This window comes from Cetorhinus maximus, unplaced genomic scaffold (genome assembly GCF_964194155.1).
Source record: "Cetorhinus maximus unplaced genomic scaffold, sCetMax3.hap1.1 HAP1_SCAFFOLD_1060, whole genome shotgun sequence".
In the NCBI taxonomy this organism is placed as follows: domain Eukaryota; kingdom Metazoa; phylum Chordata; class Chondrichthyes; order Lamniformes; family Cetorhinidae; genus Cetorhinus; species Cetorhinus maximus.
In genome coordinates this window covers 79,695-97,565 of record NW_027597002.1, presented here as the reverse complement: position 1 = coordinate 97,565, position 17,871 = coordinate 79,695, and the positions used below count along the sequence as shown (strand labels likewise).

Genomic DNA, 17,871 nt, shown 5'->3' with positions numbered 1-17,871 from the left:
ATTAAAAATATCCACTAAAGGACAAAATTGGTCATTCTTTCATGCCAGCTCCATGACTCAGATCGACGCCCATCTTCCAGTGAGTAGTCAGTGAGGATCTGGGAGTTATCTTTATCTGTTCACCAACATTCCACCTGCAAATTCCGGAAACGCTCATTGTGTCTCCACTCCTCGCTGTTTGATGATATTTCTGAGCAAGTTGATGCTCAAAATTTCCAACAGTGAACGATATACAGTAATTAATTGGAAGAGAACGTTTTTGATCCTCAGCGTGATATAAGCTGTGTTCTTGTTAGTTTCCTCATTTCTTATTGGATGTATTGTTATAATGCAATCTAAATGTTTTCTGTAATGTTTCGCTGATGTGTTTCCCTTGTCTATTCAGCGCTGCTCTGTTTATTTCTCTGTTGTTTTGGTGCCTTTTTGTTCTCTGTTAGTTTGCATGATATTATTTTACATTCTCATATAATTGACCTGCCTTATTAATCTAGATGACCATTTTTAACACAAAAACAATTAACGTTAGAAATTGTCCAACTCGGAGCAACACCTGAAAAGCAAACATTTCATGCAGAATCCTGTAAAACTGCTAATTTTGTTTGGAGTTGGAGCTTTAAATTTCTTGCTCTTGTATCATCACAAATTCACGCACAGCCTCAGTCTCTATCCTGTCTCTCTCTCTGTTGCAGCTAACATGGTGGTGATTGTGATGCTGTCCCGGGAAAGATGTGGTCTCTCCAAATGTATAACTCATTACTTGGTATCGATGGCAGTGACAGATCTGTTGGTTATTATCACCGCTGTGTTATTGAACCGGATTTCCAGTATTTATTTCCCATTCAGTTTCCTCTCCATCACACCAGCATGTAGTGCCCGCATTGCACTAATATATTCAGCGATAGACAGTTCTGCCTGGTTAACTGTGGCTTTCACTTTTGATCGATTTATAGCCATTTGTTGCCAGAAAGTCAAATTAAAATATTGTTCCAAAAAAACGGCGACGCGGGTGATTGGTACTATCTGCACAATTAGCTGTCTTAAAAACACTTTCTTGTATTTTATATATGAACCTTTGTACATAATTAACAATGTACCCTGGTTCTGCGACATAAAGTTAATATTTTATACCTCACCTGCATGGATTGCATATGACTGGATTCATCACATTTTAACTCCTTGTCTCCCATTCGTTCTGATTTTACTGCTCAATGTCCTGACCGTCAGACACATTCTAGCCGCCAATAAAGCCCGCAGGAGACTACGGGCCCAGAACAATGGAGAGAATCAGCGTGACCCAGAGATGGAGAAGCGGAGAAAGTCCATTGTTTTACTCTTCTGTGTATCGGGAAGTTTTATTCTGCTATATTTATTACTTCTTGTGACTTTCCTCTATGTTCAAATTACGAACGTTACTTACTTCTCAGGTTCCGATATTGTTGAATCAACCTTTATTCTGGAGGAAAATGGATACATGCTTCAACTTTTGAGTTCCTGCATCAACCCGTTTATTTATGCAGTGACCCAGAGTAAATTCAGAGAAGAGTTAAAGAATGGGGCTAAATATCCATTGCATCTCATTGTTAAATTTGTTAAATGATAAAGGCATTAATATCCAGAATGAATTGTACCCCAGATTTTTCCTTTCCTCTTCTTGTCCATGTCATTCATGACCTTCCATCCTAGGTACACAGTCAAACAGTTTGAGGGCCATTTTCACTGTGTGAATTTAAGAATGTTTAAGGTGCAACATATCAGATCACAATAAAGTATAGAAAGCTGTTCTCAGCTAGTGTCCAGTCCAGAACTACTGAAATGAAGGCAGGATAACTAATGTGCACCAGACAACATGTTCATACGTTATCCAGAAAACAGAAGTTTCACTGCTGCAAAATGAACCCTGCCCCAGTGCCTCTTAACGGCCTTGCCAGCTTAATACCAGGCAATGTAATGTTGAGAAGCTCTGCTGTTGTAGACCATATGGAGGTACTTTGGCTTGTGTGTTTAGTGGTGGGGGCGGGGGGCGGTTGGCCTTATGATGAGTTTCTGAATTTCTCACAATGTCTTGCATCATCCTGCAGCTCCCTCCCTAACAGCACCCTGGGTGTAGATACACCACGTGGACTGCAGTTGTTCAAGAAGGCAGCTGACTACTATCTTCTCAAGGGCAATTAGGGATGGGCAATAAGTGCTGACATAGCCAGCGACGCCCACACCGAATGAATATTTTTTTCTAAATCCTCAGAGGAAGAGAATTGGACCAGGTGACATGTCCAAGGGAAAAATTGCAACAGGGCCAGTGGTTGCAATGCTTCTAGTCTGCACCACTACAGCTGAAGCAGGGAAACCTGCATAATGCATTCTGTGAAATTGGAGCCAGACTCCTTGACGGTGGCAGGAGTTGATTTTACTTTGCAGGGGTCAATATCAATTGTTTCCTTGTGTCTCTCCGAAATCTGCCCAAAAAATCGATCACTCAATGAATTATTGGCCAGGGTTTTGTGGTCTGAATGTTGCTGATTGCTGACAAGTTTAGGTGGGTCTCAATGGATTCCGGAGAATAGCAACATGACGGTGCTGCAATGTCGCTTTGTGATGCAGCAGAAACAATTTGGGAGAATTGGCCAGAAGTTGCGTTCGTGTCCATTTACACCTGTTACAAGCGGACTCAGATCCTGCTCAGGAGCTCGTTCGTCCTCATAACAAATTTGAAGAATTTATTTTTCGGGTTGCATCTTTTTAATTACATCAATTTAAGTATACATATTCATTTGAAAAGAAGATCACTTTTTTTTAGATTCTGCATTTCAAACTGGATTAAAGAATAATACATACAACAGGAAGCAATATTCATTTCCAAAGCAGTAATAAAAATATCTTTAAACTATGCAACATTTTTCACCTAAAAACATTTGATGTTAATTAAACACATTGACATTGGAAATCTCGCTATAATCCAGTAGCCTCCCTACAAATTCACTTCAGAGACATTTCCTGTGCTGTATGAAAATCATTGCTGCATTTTATCCAGTCAGCCTCACAGCGGCGCCATGTGAACGTCTAGTGAGCAAAATCAGGGCCAAATTTCATGGTGACTTGGAAATACATGGGCTCATGCATGACAGCCAACACAGGTTTATAAAAGACAAAACAGACAAATTTGATTAAGCACTACGAGGAAGTAGTAGAGAGGGTGGTAATAGCGGTTTACGGTTGTTTTTCTTAGTGGAATGAAGTGTACAGTGGTATTCCTCGAGTATAGGCATTAAGACCATTGCCAGTTGTGATATCTGTTTATTAATTGGACTCAGGAACACAGGTTAAGATTATGACTCACGTTTCATAAAACACTACTACCGAATTTCGGGGCCTTGGGCCGCTCGGCCACATACCTACGGGGCAAACCGAAGCACCGTAACCATCGCCTAGAGTGGTGTCAGCGCTGAATTAGATCATAACAAATAGGAGTAGGAATTGTGCCATTTTGCCCCTGGAGCCCCTCTTAATGTCACAGAATGAGAGCTAATGTTACACCACAGATAGAGGCCATTCGGCCGGGGTCATTGGAATATAGGATTTATCAGCAGGAGGAGGCCATTCGGCCCTTTGCGACTGCTCCACCATTCAATAAGCTCATGGCTGATCAGGTTGTTGGCTCAACTCCACTTTCCTGTCTGCGCCCAACCCCCATAACCCCTTCTCGATCAAAAATCTGTCTAATTCTGCCTTGAATAATTCAATGACCCAGCCTCCACTGCTTTCTGGGGAAAATAATTCCACAGATTAACCACCCTCGGCGGGAGAAAAAATCTCCTCATCTCCGTCTGAAAAGGGAGGCCTCTTACTCTTCTGGAAACTAACTCAATTGGTCCCACTCCCCCGCCTTTTCCCCGGAGACCTGCATTTTCTGTCCAATTCTCCTTTGAAATCCGCGATTGAATCTGCCTCTCGCACACTCTCAGGTAGTGAATTCCTGATTCTAACCACTTGCTGTGTAACAGAGAATTGTAGAATTGTACACTTTGTTTGATGTTGCCTCTCTTCATTTTTTCAAACAACATGAATCACTCAATGCTTCCTGACGTTAAATTCCAGGTTCGTTTTCACAGTTCACTAGAGGAATTCCTGTGCATTCTGACAGTTCATACAGCGGTAAGAAATAAGGTTTCCCCTGACTGGGAATTGAACCTGGGCTGCGGTGGTGAAAGCACGAAACCCTCTGCACAGAACTCTCCGACTTCCAGTGAAGCCGAGGGCAGTGTTCGCTCAGAAACCAGCGGCTGTGACATTAACAAAGTGGGATGGAAAGAGACTCAGTTTGAGCGGTGACACTGCCGGAGGAATGGAGAACTGGGGATCACCCATGAAAACAGAAAAGCTTTAAAAACAGGCAGCGCCCGAAGCCACCACCCTGAGATGTACAGTCTCATGCGCTATGGACTGAGATAGCCGGGTATAATGGCTCCCTATGCAAACATTCAGGGAGATAAATGTTGTTTTCCACCTGGACCCTCAGCTTGCTCTGAATTTCAAAGTGTAGATGGTGATCGACCTACAAAAGCCCCAAAGTTGTCATGCATTCCTCTCAATCATCAATAACATCATTCACATCTTCCTCTTCTTAGCTGCACCTCCTTCCAAAAATTGCGGACTCCACTTGCATCATTCATACTGATATTTTTCTCTTTGACATTTTAATATGAAGCTGCACATCTAATGTGAGTTAAGTTTGTGATGGTGAATATGTGTTGGCCCGTCGGGGAAATGAACCACATTGGCACACACAGAGATATACACTGAGACTGACAGAGGCCAGAGGGGAGTCAAACACCCAGAAAGCAAAGATGTCACCAACTTGGCCAATTATTGTTCCATTTCAGGGGCCAAATGTAGTGAATGTTTGCAGATGAACAGAAGTAAGAAACACCGGGGTATTTCGGTGATTTTCTTTTTCATTTGACTGATAATTTATTCTGCAGACAGTTTGTGTTAATCAAGATTGAGAAGAAGGTGAGTTGGCAGGATTCGAACCACGTGGAAAAACGCCTGAACCACTCGGCCAGGACAACTGGGTAAAGGCTGCATGTTGTTTGTTAAAAATAATAGAATGAATACAGGAAGTTCCAGTGAAAGAAGGCCTTCCAGTCCGTGCCATAGCCCCACCTTTTCCCAGTCTCCCTGGGATTTACACTGTCTCTCCTCATTCTTCCAACTGAAATACAACACCGCACAGCTTAGCTGCTCCTTCACCGCACGGAGAATCTTTTGGAAGCGCCTGAAATAACAAACCACCAGAAAGTTTGGCAGCGGCGGGAGTAAAGCCCAAATCACCAGAGAGATCGAAACCTGAACCAGCGGCTGATCCCGCTCGGCCTCACTACCACATTCAGATTAGACACAAACATTGTCTTCACCAACATTGACACTGAATTAGAATATAAAAAATTATGGTCAGGAATTGGCCATTCGGTCCCTCGAGCATTCCCAGCTACTTAATAAGATCATCTGAAAACTTCAATCATCCTCCACTTTGTAACATCCAGAAGTTTAGTTACTGAACAGTCTCCACTCAAAATAAAGAGAGAAATGTCCTGTTAACTGCTTTTTTTTTTGCTGATATGAAGTCAGAGAACTAACATGGATTATGATTGGGTGGTGAAAATGGGAAACTAAACCACATTGACACACACAGAAAATCACAAATATGCACTTTGTTAAGATTTGAAATTGTGCTTATTTTCACATTGTCTTTCAATGTGCAGAAAGTGGAGCTGTGATCAGCTTATAGCTCAGAAGATGTACAGCAAGAATGTACATAACAGGCTGATGCTCACGGTGCCTGTTTGGACTAGGTGAGCTGTATCTAATGATTGAGACCATTTAATTGTCGTTCAATGAGTCTGGTTCCAAATCCTGTGCTAGAAATGATAAGAAAACTCGATAAATTTGCCTATTGTCTTGAATTCAAAGCATCACATGGAAGATAAGAAAGTTCATCTTAACCGTGGTGTTAGGAAACATAAAATGACAGAAAGTTACAGCAACGAAAGAGGCCATTCGGCCATGTGTGCTGCTTCCAAAGAGCAGTGTGATTGGTTGATCTGAATATTCAAAGGTATTCGTCATTTAGGAAGAATGGGCAAAAATGGAAACGAGGCGGGGTCGCACTGTTAATAAGGAACGAGACCGGTACATTAGTGAGAGAGGATCTTAGATTGAAGGATCAAGATGCAGAATCAGTTTGGGTGGAGCTAAGAAACAGCAAGAGGCAGAAAACATTGGCGGGAGTTGTTGATAGGCCGCCAAACTGTAGTGGAGTTTACTTTTACAAACTTCACCAAAGACAAGTGGTCTTTTTGACCAAATGGTCTATGTCGTTTGAAAACGAGTGTCCTCTTCAGCCAATGAGAAGAACCATTGCTGTTCGCTGGAACATGAAATCGATATTTTTCTCCTTTGCGACAGTTCTTAAAGCCTCTCCCTTTGACCGAGCTTTTAGTCATCTGACCGAATATGTGGCTCAGTGTCACACTTTGTGATAAAATGCTCCTGGGGAACGCCTTGTGACGTTTCATTAGGAAAAATGAGCTTTATAAATATAAGTTGCTGTTGTAGTCCATACATAGAAAGAGACAAACTACTCTTGTCTCTTTCATCCTGATATTTTTCACTGTAACATTATAATGTGAACTTGCACCACTAATGTGAATACAGTTTGTGCTCGTAAAAATGTGTTCACCTCCTCAGGGAACTGAACCACATTGACCCACACAGAGGAACACAGACAGGTATACACCGAGACTGACAGAGGCCTAAGGAGAGACAAATGCCAGAGTGAAATCATGTCACCAAATTGGCTCCGTTTTGTTTTCCATTTCCGACTGGAGATTTGCAGAAGGCTGACAAATGAACGGAAACAAGAGAACACGGGTGTGTTTGGATCGCTTTCCCTCGATTCAAACGATAATTCGCTCTGTCTGTGCGACGATTAAACCCAAAATAATTAAAAACGTAGTTGGCAGGATTCGAACCTGCGCGGGGTAACCCCAATGAATTTTTAATCCATCGCCTCAACCACTTGGCCACTACTACAGAAGCCTGTTTCCTCCTACTATTATTTGTATGAAATCATGCAATGGTTACAGCGGAGAAAGCGGTCTTTCTGCCCGTCCTGTCACTGCCATTACCTGATCTTTTCCCTGGAACCCTGAAATTTACACTGTCTCTCCTCGTTCCCCCGATCAAACTGGGAAAGAAAGAGTGAGGATGATCCAACCCGGCCAATTACCGCTCCATCAGTCTCCTCTCCATCATCAGTAAAGTAATGGAAGGGGTCATCAATAGTGCTATCAAGTGGCACTGACTTAGCAATAACCTGTTCACTGATGCGCAGTCTGAGTTCCGTAAGGACCACTCAGCTCCTGACCTCATTGCAGCCTTGGTTCATATACAAACAAAAGAGCTGAACTCCCGAGATGAGGTGACATCAAGTCAGCATTTGATCGAGTGTGGTATCAAGGTGCCCGAACACAACTGGTGTCAATGGGAATCAGGGGGAAACTCTCCGCTTGTTGGTGTCATACCTAGCACAAAGGAAGATGGTTGTGGTTGCTGGAGGTCAGTCATCTTAGCTCCAGGACATCACTGCAGGAGTTCCTTAGGATAGTGTCCTCGGCCCGACCATCTTCAGCAATGAACTTCCATCCATCATAAGGTCAGAAGTGGCGAAGTTAGCTGATGATTGCACAATGTTCAGCACCATACCCGACTCCTCAGATACTGAAGCAGTCCATGTCCAAATGCAGCAAGATCTGGGCAATATCCAGGCTTGGGCTGACAAGTGGCAAGTAACAATTGCACCCCACAAGTGACAGGCAATGACCATCTCCAACACGAGAGAATCCAACCATCGCCTCTTGATGTTCAATGGCATCACCATCACTGAATCCCTCACTATCAACATCCTGGGGGTTCCCATTGATCAGGAACTGAACTGGACTATCCATATAAATACGGTGGCTACAAGAGCAGGTCAGAGGTTAGGAATCGTGCAACGTGTAACTCACCTCCTGACTCCCAAAATCCTGTCTCCCATCTACAAGGCACAAGTTAGGAGTGTAATAGAATACTCCTCACTTGCTTGGATGAGTGCAGCCCCCGCAACACTGAAGAAGCTGGACACCGTCCAGGGCAAAGCAGTCCACTTGGCTGGCACCACATCCACATTCACTCCCTTCACCACCGATGCACAGAAGCAGCAGTGTGCACCGTCTACAAGATGCACTGCAGCAATTCACCAAGGCTACTAAGACATTAGCGTCCAAACCCACTCCCATTCCGAGTTAGAAGGACAAGGGCAGCAGATAGATAGGAACACCATCACCTTCAATTCACTCACCATCCTGACTTGAAAATATATCGCCGTTCCTTCACTGTCACTGGGTCAAAATCCTGGACCTCCCTTCCTAACAGCACAGTGTAAGTACCTACACAACATGGACTGCAGCGGTTCAAGAAGGCAGACCACCTTCCCAAGGGCAATTAGGGATGGACAATAAATGCTGGCCCGGACAGCGAAGCCCACATCATGTGAATGAATAAAAAAACAAGATACAGGTTAGCCTACAAATTATATTGCCTTGAACTTCTGACCAAAGTAAAGCACTGCAAACGTCAGTCCCTGGAGCAAGGATGACGTATTTGCTCAGGTGAGGAACCAGCTGAAGCTTTTAATATTGGTTTTCTTAACATCGATTTCCAAATGGGAATTGTTCAATGGCTTGAAAGCGAAAAAAACAGGGCTAAGGAGAAAGAGAAGGAAATTGTCATTAATTATTAAGCTCTTTGTACAAAACTGACATAGACACGATGGGTGTAAGGGCCTCTTACTGAGCTGTGCCATTTGATGAGGACATTGTTGATCAGTCTGTCTCCAGCATTCCTAATGAGAACAGCCGAATTCCATTTCTTCAAAACAAAGACCCAAAGTGCTCCTGCATGACGTCACCGCTTAACATTCCAGACAGCTCCATTGGGATCTTTACAGCGCAGGGTTTATAGAGGCGAGTGGGATCATATTCGCATCACATATGATGAAGCTGCGGTTTGAAACCTGGCAAGAGCATTATCCTGGCTTGTTTATTCGAGTAAGTGAAAGTTCGATAATTTACGTTTGTTGTAAATATGAAAACGACGGTTGGCATCCTGCTGACTAAAGTTTTCACCATTTGTGATTTTAACCAAGTTAATTATCAATTAATTAGAAGGAAACCGATTCAAATATGTCCGTATTTTCTGATTTCCATTCATTTGTCAGCATTCAGGAAATTTGCTTTCGGAAATGGAACAAACACTGAGCCAAGTTGGTGACAGCCTTGCTTTCTGGGTGTGTGTCTCTCCTTAGGCCTCTGTCACTCTCGGTGTATATCTCTCTGTGTCTGTTCCTCTGCGATTGTCAATGTGGTTCAGTTCCCTGAGGGGGTTAAAACTTATTTTAACGTCGCAAACTTGATTCACATTAGCTCAAGTTAAAATGTCGATGAGAAAACTATCAGCGTCAAAGATAAAGCAGGAGACTGGCCCTTTCTATGTATATCCTATAACAGCAGCAATTTGTATGTATAAAGCACCTTTAACCTGTTGAAACGTCACAATGCGTTCCCCAGGATCATTATATAACAAAGTGTGACACCGAGCCACATATTCGTTCAGGTGACTAAAAGCTCGGTCAAAGGGGGAGGCTTTAAGAACTGTTTTAAAGGAGGAAAGTATCGATTTCATGTTCCAGCTAACAGCATTGGTTCTAATCATTGGTGAAGAAATCACTTGTGTTCAACCTAAACAGACCATTTGGTCGGAGAAAGTTGTCTCTGGTGAAGGAGATCGGGAATGAAAAAAAAAGGTCAAAAGTTGCCTCCATAATCCAAATGTCAAGCCTTAATGGCAGTTTCCCTGATGTCCAGTGACTCTGGATTGGGGCTTCCATTGGACGAACAGCGAATAGGGTGGAGGGTTTTGGAAATTGAAAGTTTCACATGGACAGCTTGTGGGACTATTTCACCTCACTGTCAATTTCATGTTCCAGCTCACAGCAACTGTTGTTTTCATTGGCTGAAGAAGTCGTTTATCTTGAACCTGAACAGGCAGTTTTGTGGTGAAAGAGATCGGAACTGAAAAACAATAGGCAAAAGCAGCGTAGATAAGCCGAATCGAAACAAACTAGTGCAACTTCCCTGGTGGTCTAGTGGTCAGGATTCGGCGCTCTCACCGCCGTGGCCCGGGTTCGATTCCCTGTCAGGGAATGTAGATTTATTGAATTTGTTGAAACGAGTGTTGATTACTCATTGATTAGAAACGTTTACAAACTCCACCAGAATCAAAGGAGTGAGAGTTTAAGTTTCGCCTCAGATCTGGAAAACATCATATTCTTGAGTGGCAGTGAAGGAAGAGGAGAGGAGAAGGGCTGGTTGCAAAGCACTGACTATAGAAATGTTGGTGTGAGGCAAAATATGGCTGGGAGAAGTAGAAATCTTGCTGCCTCCTGTTTGCACTGGCACAAATATCACTCCTGATGGATCAACCAATCACAACTGCTCTTTGAAAGCAGCACGCCCGGCCCAATGGCCACTTTCTGTGCTGTAACTTTCTATAATTTTATGTTTCCCAACAGCCATTTTCTAACCCACTCGAGCGAGATGCACTTTCTTACCTTGTATTCAGCTCTTTTGAAACCAAAACACGGAGCAAATTCAGTGAACTTTCTTGTCATTTCCAGCACGAGATTTGTCACGAAACTGATTGAGCGACACATTAATGGTGCCAATCCTTCCCTGGAGCTCACCGCATCCAAAGAGCACTGTTATCATCAGCCTGTTATGCACCTTCTTGCAGTATATCTGCTGAACAATATAAGCTTATCACAGCACTGCTTTCTTCACATTGAAATCCAGTGTGAAAATCAATTAAAAAGCTGAACAACTGGGAGGAGAGTGACTGTGGATAATAGGCACTGTGCACCTTCCTGTAATCAGCATCTGGGAGAATCAGGAAGATGAGATCCAGGTGTCTCTTTACCCACGAGTTTTACCCATTCCCACGAACTGGCTGTGTCTTCATCGAGCAGCTAATTGACCTGGGAGCTGGACGGGCAGAGGGAGCTGGCGGCGATACAGGGACAGAAGCAGGAAGAGATGCGACAATAAAGTGCTTTGAATTTGACATGTGTCAGTTGCTTTCCGTGATGAAAGTTTCACAGGAGCCGCAGTGATTGGTTGGTGTTTTTTTTAAAGCAACAAGATTTAGAAGTAAAAAGATAAAACAAATTACTGCAAATCTGAATCAAACACAGGAAATGCTGGAAAAACTCAGCAGCTGGAGGGAGAAACAGGGTCAATGTTTCCAGACCGTACGACTCTTAAACAGGTTTTTAAAATATTACATCGCCCAACGTGGGGCTCGAACCCACGACCCTGAGATTAAGAGTCTCGTGCTCTACCAACTGAGCTAGCCAGGAATGTGAAAGACTGCTTCGTATCCCAACATACATGGATAAACCTGTTGCTTTCCACCTGATACCTCAGCTTGGTCTGAATTTTAAAGTGTGGGATGTAATCGGCCTACAAAAGCCCCAAGGTTGCAATGCATTCCTCTCAATCATCAATAACATCATTCACATCTTCCACTTCTTAGCTGCACCTCCTTCCAAATACTGTGATCCATTTTCCTCAGGATTTTCTCCTGCATTTAATATTTACCTGCTTTCCACCCTCATTTTGAAATCAGGTTCATTTCATTATCCAACACAAATTGAATTGCAAACCTGACGGACAAACAATGGTAAACAAGTCACTCGTAACACAAATCCCACGGTGCTCATTTTCAGATTCACAACAGTCAGCTTTTCCATAAAATAAAGGAATTTTACAGTGAAAAGAATTAGAAAGTTTGTGTGACTTTTATTTGTGCCTCACGCACTCGGGTAATCTGTAAATGCTGCTCAGAGGTTTAGTGACCGGGATATATTGTACCTGCATTTTCCTGAGCCTGTGCTCGGTGTATTGGTAGGTGTGGCCCGGGTTGGAGTATCTCTCGTCCCAGGGATGGCCAGTAACCCGTTGACTGAAGCTGCAGTCGCTGCTTTCTGCTGGCAGCGGGTGATTGGACAGTGCGGGGCCGGAATATTTCTGCTTTTCCATGTCTCACTCACTGTGAAGCTGAAGAAGAGAGAATAATCGATGGGTTCGTTTGATTCCAACAATTTCATGAATTTCTGATGGGTTAAATGAAGGTACATAGTGGGTCCAAATCTTTTCTCATTGTATTTGACAGAAAACGTAATTTTAAAAAAGAAGCTGTTTTTGTGGGAGCTCACTGGACAACAAAAGACCTGCCACCGTTTTGGGGATATCCTGCAGCCCAAGTACCCAATGACAATCCGGAACTGTGTGACAATGATTGGTGAAGAGGGGGAAAAACAATAAAAATCTTCACCCCCTGGGTGGTCTTGAAAGACCAACCTTTCAGTTAACAGGCTAAACACGCTGACCCATTGCACCACAGACAATTACACAAACCCAACTGACATGGAATCCTAACCAGGGTGTCAGTGAGTCCAATCTTCAGATTGCCGCTACCCAGATAGCTATTGCGCTCTACCAGTTTTACTCTTCCAAAATAAAGGGTGGGACATTCATTCCAGATACATGGAAACAGTCTGATCCCACCCACTGCAGACACATCCATGTCACCGGGAACCAGCTCTCCTACAACCGGTGCCAATTCCCTTCGATCCTTTCATTGTCTTGTCTGATACCAAGCATTCTGATTGTCCCGAAGCCGATATTAGGTTCGAATTCCTGATGTGCAGTAACGAGAATCCTTTCAATGTCTCAAATCAGTTAATTTCACTGATAACATTAGACTCACTGTTCCAGCGTCTTAAAGAAGGGAAAGGTGCCTTGACTTTCTCTGGTCAGTAGGGCAGTTCACCCTTCATTCGCATTGGATTCCATTCCTCAAAAGGGATTTTCACTTCCTTCTTGAGTTCCCTTACTACATCTGGCAGCATCTTTGGTTTGAGAGGCATGATTAACATTTCAGATGCAGTACAATCTGATGAAAGGTTACAGACCTGAAATGAAAACTATGCCTCTCTCCACAGTCACTACCAGATCTGCTGAGAATTCCAGCATTTTCTGTTTTTATTTCAGATAACCAGCATCTGCAGTATTTTTGCTTTACTTTACCTGATCAGCGAAACATATAAGATCCTCGCGGTACTTGACAGGGCGGATTTGGAGAGGATGTTACCTCTTGGGAGCTAATCTAGAACTCAGAATCGCTGTTTAATAACAAGGGGTCACCCATTTAAAATGGAGATGAGGCGATTTTTTTTCTTTCAGAGGGTCGTGAAACTTTGGAACGCTGTTCCTGAAAAGGCTGTAGAAGCAAAGTTTTTGAATATTTTTAAGGCAGAGGTCGATATATCCTTGGGAAGCAAGGGGGTGATAGGTTATCAGTGATAGGTGGGATACAGATTTCAGGTGACTATCAGGTCAGCCATGATCTTATTAAACGGCGGAGCGGGCTTGAGTGGCCGAATGGCCTACTCCTCCTCCTTTTTCCTATGTAGTGGTAAGAATATGGAACCCATTACCAGTCGATTTCGAGATCCATTACTGAGCTGAAAATGTGTAGGTAAACTCACACTGTAAACAGATTGTTCACCAGTTAAAATTGGAAAGGGATTCACTCTCATCCCATTTACTGACACAGCAACACAGTCTTGCTGGTGGGAGACCATTCAGATACTTCACATGTGCAAAGGGCTTTATTCAGTTTGCCCACATGTTAACACTCCAACTTTAAAAGTTCAAAAAATTTGATCCACAATCAGAGTAGAGATGCTGGAAAGACACGGTTTAAATGTTCCATGTATCGGGGGAAATGTTACTAGCTCACACCATCTGCTGAGACTACACTGAGTTCAGGTCTAACTGTCGGGGTTTGTTCTGCATCCAGGCGAGAATTGCGGTGGACCCCGGAGCAATTTGGCCACTGCATCATTGATTCAACAATTTTATGTCTTTCCCTCTATGGCACTCATCGTATTCTGATTACAGGACAGAGGTTTCTGTTCTACAACGGGATCTTTCAATGGCGGAGTGGCCACCCAGCATTCCCTGCGGGGCAGAATATGCCCTATCTTCACAACAGCCTGCGCAGAGCTGAGTGGTGGGGCATGCGCATTGCGGTCGGATCCATCAGCAAGCGCAGTGCTGGTCTGTGACTGAAGCTGCTCAGAGCGGGTGAGAGAATGTCGAGTGGAGCAAACTAACAGAGTTAGTGGGTGTGTGAGGAGGAATGGAGCCAGCGGAGTGGGAAGAGAGACTTCATAAAGACAAAGTGCAGGCCGCAGACCCCAAATAACAAGGTACCGGTCTTGTGTTTGCAGAGAACGGGCCGAAAAATTCTGGATTTCTCCCTTCGCCAGGCCCGGGGTAACGTCCGCCATCTTTATAGGGGGCCATGTGCAGCAGGGCGCATGCGCGGTCATCCTGGTCCAGGTAGCAGGAGGAGAGAATATTGTGCATTTCTACCCTGGACTGACAGGGATGGATTTTGGAAACTCCTTTTGCAGGGCGTTAGAAGGGGATGATTTACACACAGCAAACTCAAACCAAGAGAAACGTTTGTTCTTTCTGAATTTCAATCCTGGATTGACCGTGATCGATTTTTTGAATTCCATTTACAGGATGTTAGAAGAGGAGGAACTCAAGGGATACTTGAGGGAGATGAGAAACTGAAACCAAACATCACGACAAAATCTGAAAGTCACTTGATTCACCAGGACCTGAATAGTACCAGCCTTTGAATGTAAGCATTGAGGTCATTTTCAGTTACTGGGTAAAAAATCTCTTCCTCATATTGTGGATCTTACCTAAAATCTTAAATCCCTGTCCCTTAATCCTTTCATAATCAGCTAATGGGAACAGCTTTAATTTAACTACCTTTCATAATCCTGTACACCTCTATCAAATCTCCCCTCAAGCTCCATTACTCCAAGGAGAACAACCTTAGTTTCTTGAATTTAATCTTACAATTAAAATCCCTCGACCCATTCTGATAAATCTCCTCTGCCCCCTCTCAAGGACCCTCACATCCTTCATAATGTGTGGTGATCACTGGTTTGCACAGACCCAGATGTTCTGTGTCTGTGACATCATCACACATCGACAATTACACTGTGACATCATCACACATCAACAATTACACGGTGACATCACCCCGCTCCCCGGGTATTTCCTCAACTGGGAGATTCTGTTGAAGGGTCCTGAGGACTCGAAACGTCAACTGTGCTCTACTCCGCCGGTGCTGCCAGACCTGCTGTTCTTAGTCTTTCAGGCAATCTTATCAGAGGGTCAAACTGGGTCTTTGTCAAAATATCTTTACTTTACCCCCACTGCATTGGTCTGCAGTAGTGGCCAGAATATCAAATACATCCACAAAACAGTTCATAAACAACGATACAAATATCTCCAGAAGGTATCAAGTTAAGAGCCTCCACTACACTTTCGATTCCCGAGAACGGACAGTGATACCAGCTTGATATATTCCATTCAACTACACCAAAGGTGAAGGAAAATAGGAAGTGTGGGAAATTGTGAAGAGGACTGTGAGTGATTCAGTGTGAACACACAGGTTAGTAAATGGGGCAGGTAGATGTCAGATTGAATTCAACACAGCCAAATGAACATTTTGTAAGTTACAGTAAAATAAAATATACACCATACAATGAGTACAGCAGCAGGACTGGGACATCCTGTCTCCAAACACATCCCACCCTGTTCACACTGAGAATTCCAGGGTGGAGAACTGGGACATCCTGTCTCCAAACACATCCCACCCTGTTGACACTGAGAATCCAAGGGTGGAGATCTGGGACATCCTGTCTCCAAACACATCCCACCCTATTCACACTGAGAATGCCAGGGTGGAGATCTGGGACATCCTGTCTCCAAACACATCCCACCCTATTCACACTGAGAATCCCAGGGTGGAGAACTGGGACATCCTGTCTCCAAACACATCCCACCCTGTTCACACTGAGAATCCCAGGGTGGAGAATTGGGACATCCTGTCTTCAAACACATCCCACCCTGTTGACACTGAGAATCCAAGGGTGGAGATCTGGGACATCCTGTCTCCAAACACATCCCACCCTATTCACACTGAGAATCCCAGGATGGAGATCTGGGACATCCTGTCTCCAAACACATCCCACCCTGTTCACACTGAGAATCGCAGTATTTGGGAGGTGACAGCATGTTGAAACAGTGTGGCGAGGAGAGGGAAGTTGGAGGTGGGGCAGTAATTTGCAAGGATGGTGGGGTCAAAGGTTTGTTTTTTGGCGGGGTGGGGTGGTGAGAATGACAGATTTTAAGTAGAGAGGGACAGTACCTGAGAGAAAGAACTGTTAACAATCTCAGTGAACATGGGGAAGTTGGGTGATCAGCAGTTTAGTGGGAATAGGGTCAATGGAGCAGGAGGTGGTTCTCATGGACAAGATGAACACTGAGAGAGCAGGAGGGGAGATGGGAGAGAAACTAAAGGAAGATGTGGGTTCAGGGCTCAGACAGTTTAGAGACTTGAGAGGAACTTTAGAGACAGTTTGTCCCGGTGGGTTAGTGGAAGGGAGGGAAGCAGCAGAGGCAGCAGATCGGATTGTCTCAATGTCAGTGACAAAGAAGCTCCATAAGCCCCTTACACTTGCTGTTGGAGATGAGGATGGAGGAGAGCGGGGAGTGGGGGAGAACTTCAAAAGGAACTAACTTGTTTTGGAGATAATACAAAGATTCGACAAACTGTGTGTTGAGCACAAAGCTGATTCATTTGACTTTTGTCCAAAATATGAACCCCTATAACTGGACTGGAGTTTATTAACATCAGCAGAAACAGACCCCAATGAACATGGCTCAGTCCTGGATGTGATTAACAACAAAATCCAATCACTGTAATTACTTGCGAACTCGCTGGTGTCTCAGCAGGGCAGATGACTGAGTGAATCCCTTGCCACACTTGGAGCAGGTGAATGGTCTCTCCGCAGTGTGAATACGCTCATGCCTCAGCAGATTGGATGATTGAGTAAATCTCTTTCCACACTCAGAGCAGGTGAACGGCCTCTCCCCAGTGTGAGTGCGCCGGTGTACAGTGAGTTCAGATGATGTTTTGAACCCAGTACCACAGTGAGAGCACCAGTACGGTCTCTCGTCAGTGTGAATATGTGGATGACGAATCAGGTTCCCAGAACTTTTAAAGCCCTTCCCGCAGTCTGGGCATTTATAAGGTCTCGCAACAGTGTGAACTCGCTGGTGTATCAGCAGCTGGGTTGAATCAGTAAATCCCTTCCCACACTCGGAGCAGGTGAATGGCCTCTCCCAAGTGTTACTGTGCTGATGAGCTTCCAGCTCACACGGGTAACGGAATCCCTTCCCACACTCTCCACATTTCCACGGTTTCTCCCCAGTGTGACTCTGCTTGTGTCTTGAAAGGCTAGATGGTTGACTGAAGCCTCGTCCACACACGGAACACGCGTATGGTTTCTCCCCAGTGTGACCGGTGCTTTTTCCTTTCATGTTCAAAATCCAGTGATATTCAGGTTACAATAAATTGGGTGACTCCATCAGATCCTGATGTAATGTTTGGTTTCGGTTTCCCGGCTGCAAATCCTCCCCTTCTAATGCCCTGTGAAATTGATTTAAAACAGAAAAAATTGAGTGAGAGAGAACCCACAAAAACACAAAGGCAGGTTGTGAAATTGAGCTGAATGAATCTGGGAATTTGTGGGGCTGGCACTAGGAATAAGTGACCATGAAA

At 44.0% G+C, this 17,871-nt stretch overlaps 3 non-coding genes across 3 annotated transcripts; 1 reads left to right on the top strand and 2 right to left on the bottom strand.

Annotated features, from left to right (window-relative positions):
- Positions 1–7,007: 7,007 nt before the first annotated feature.
- trnaf-aaa (transfer RNA phenylalanine (anticodon AAA)) lies at positions 7,008–7,089 on the bottom strand. The gene has a single exon. It is a non-coding gene; the product is annotated as a tRNA-Phe (tRNA).
- A 3,137-nt stretch (positions 7,090–10,226) lies between these two features.
- trnae-cuc (transfer RNA glutamic acid (anticodon CUC)) lies at positions 10,227–10,298 on the top strand. Its single transcript has one exon. It is a non-coding gene; the product is annotated as a tRNA-Glu (tRNA).
- Positions 10,299–11,436: 1,138 nt separating this feature from the next.
- Positions 11,437–11,509, bottom strand: trnak-cuu (transfer RNA lysine (anticodon CUU)). Its single transcript has one exon. It is a non-coding gene; the product is annotated as a tRNA-Lys (tRNA).
- Between the last annotated feature and the right edge of the window lie 6,362 nt (positions 11,510–17,871).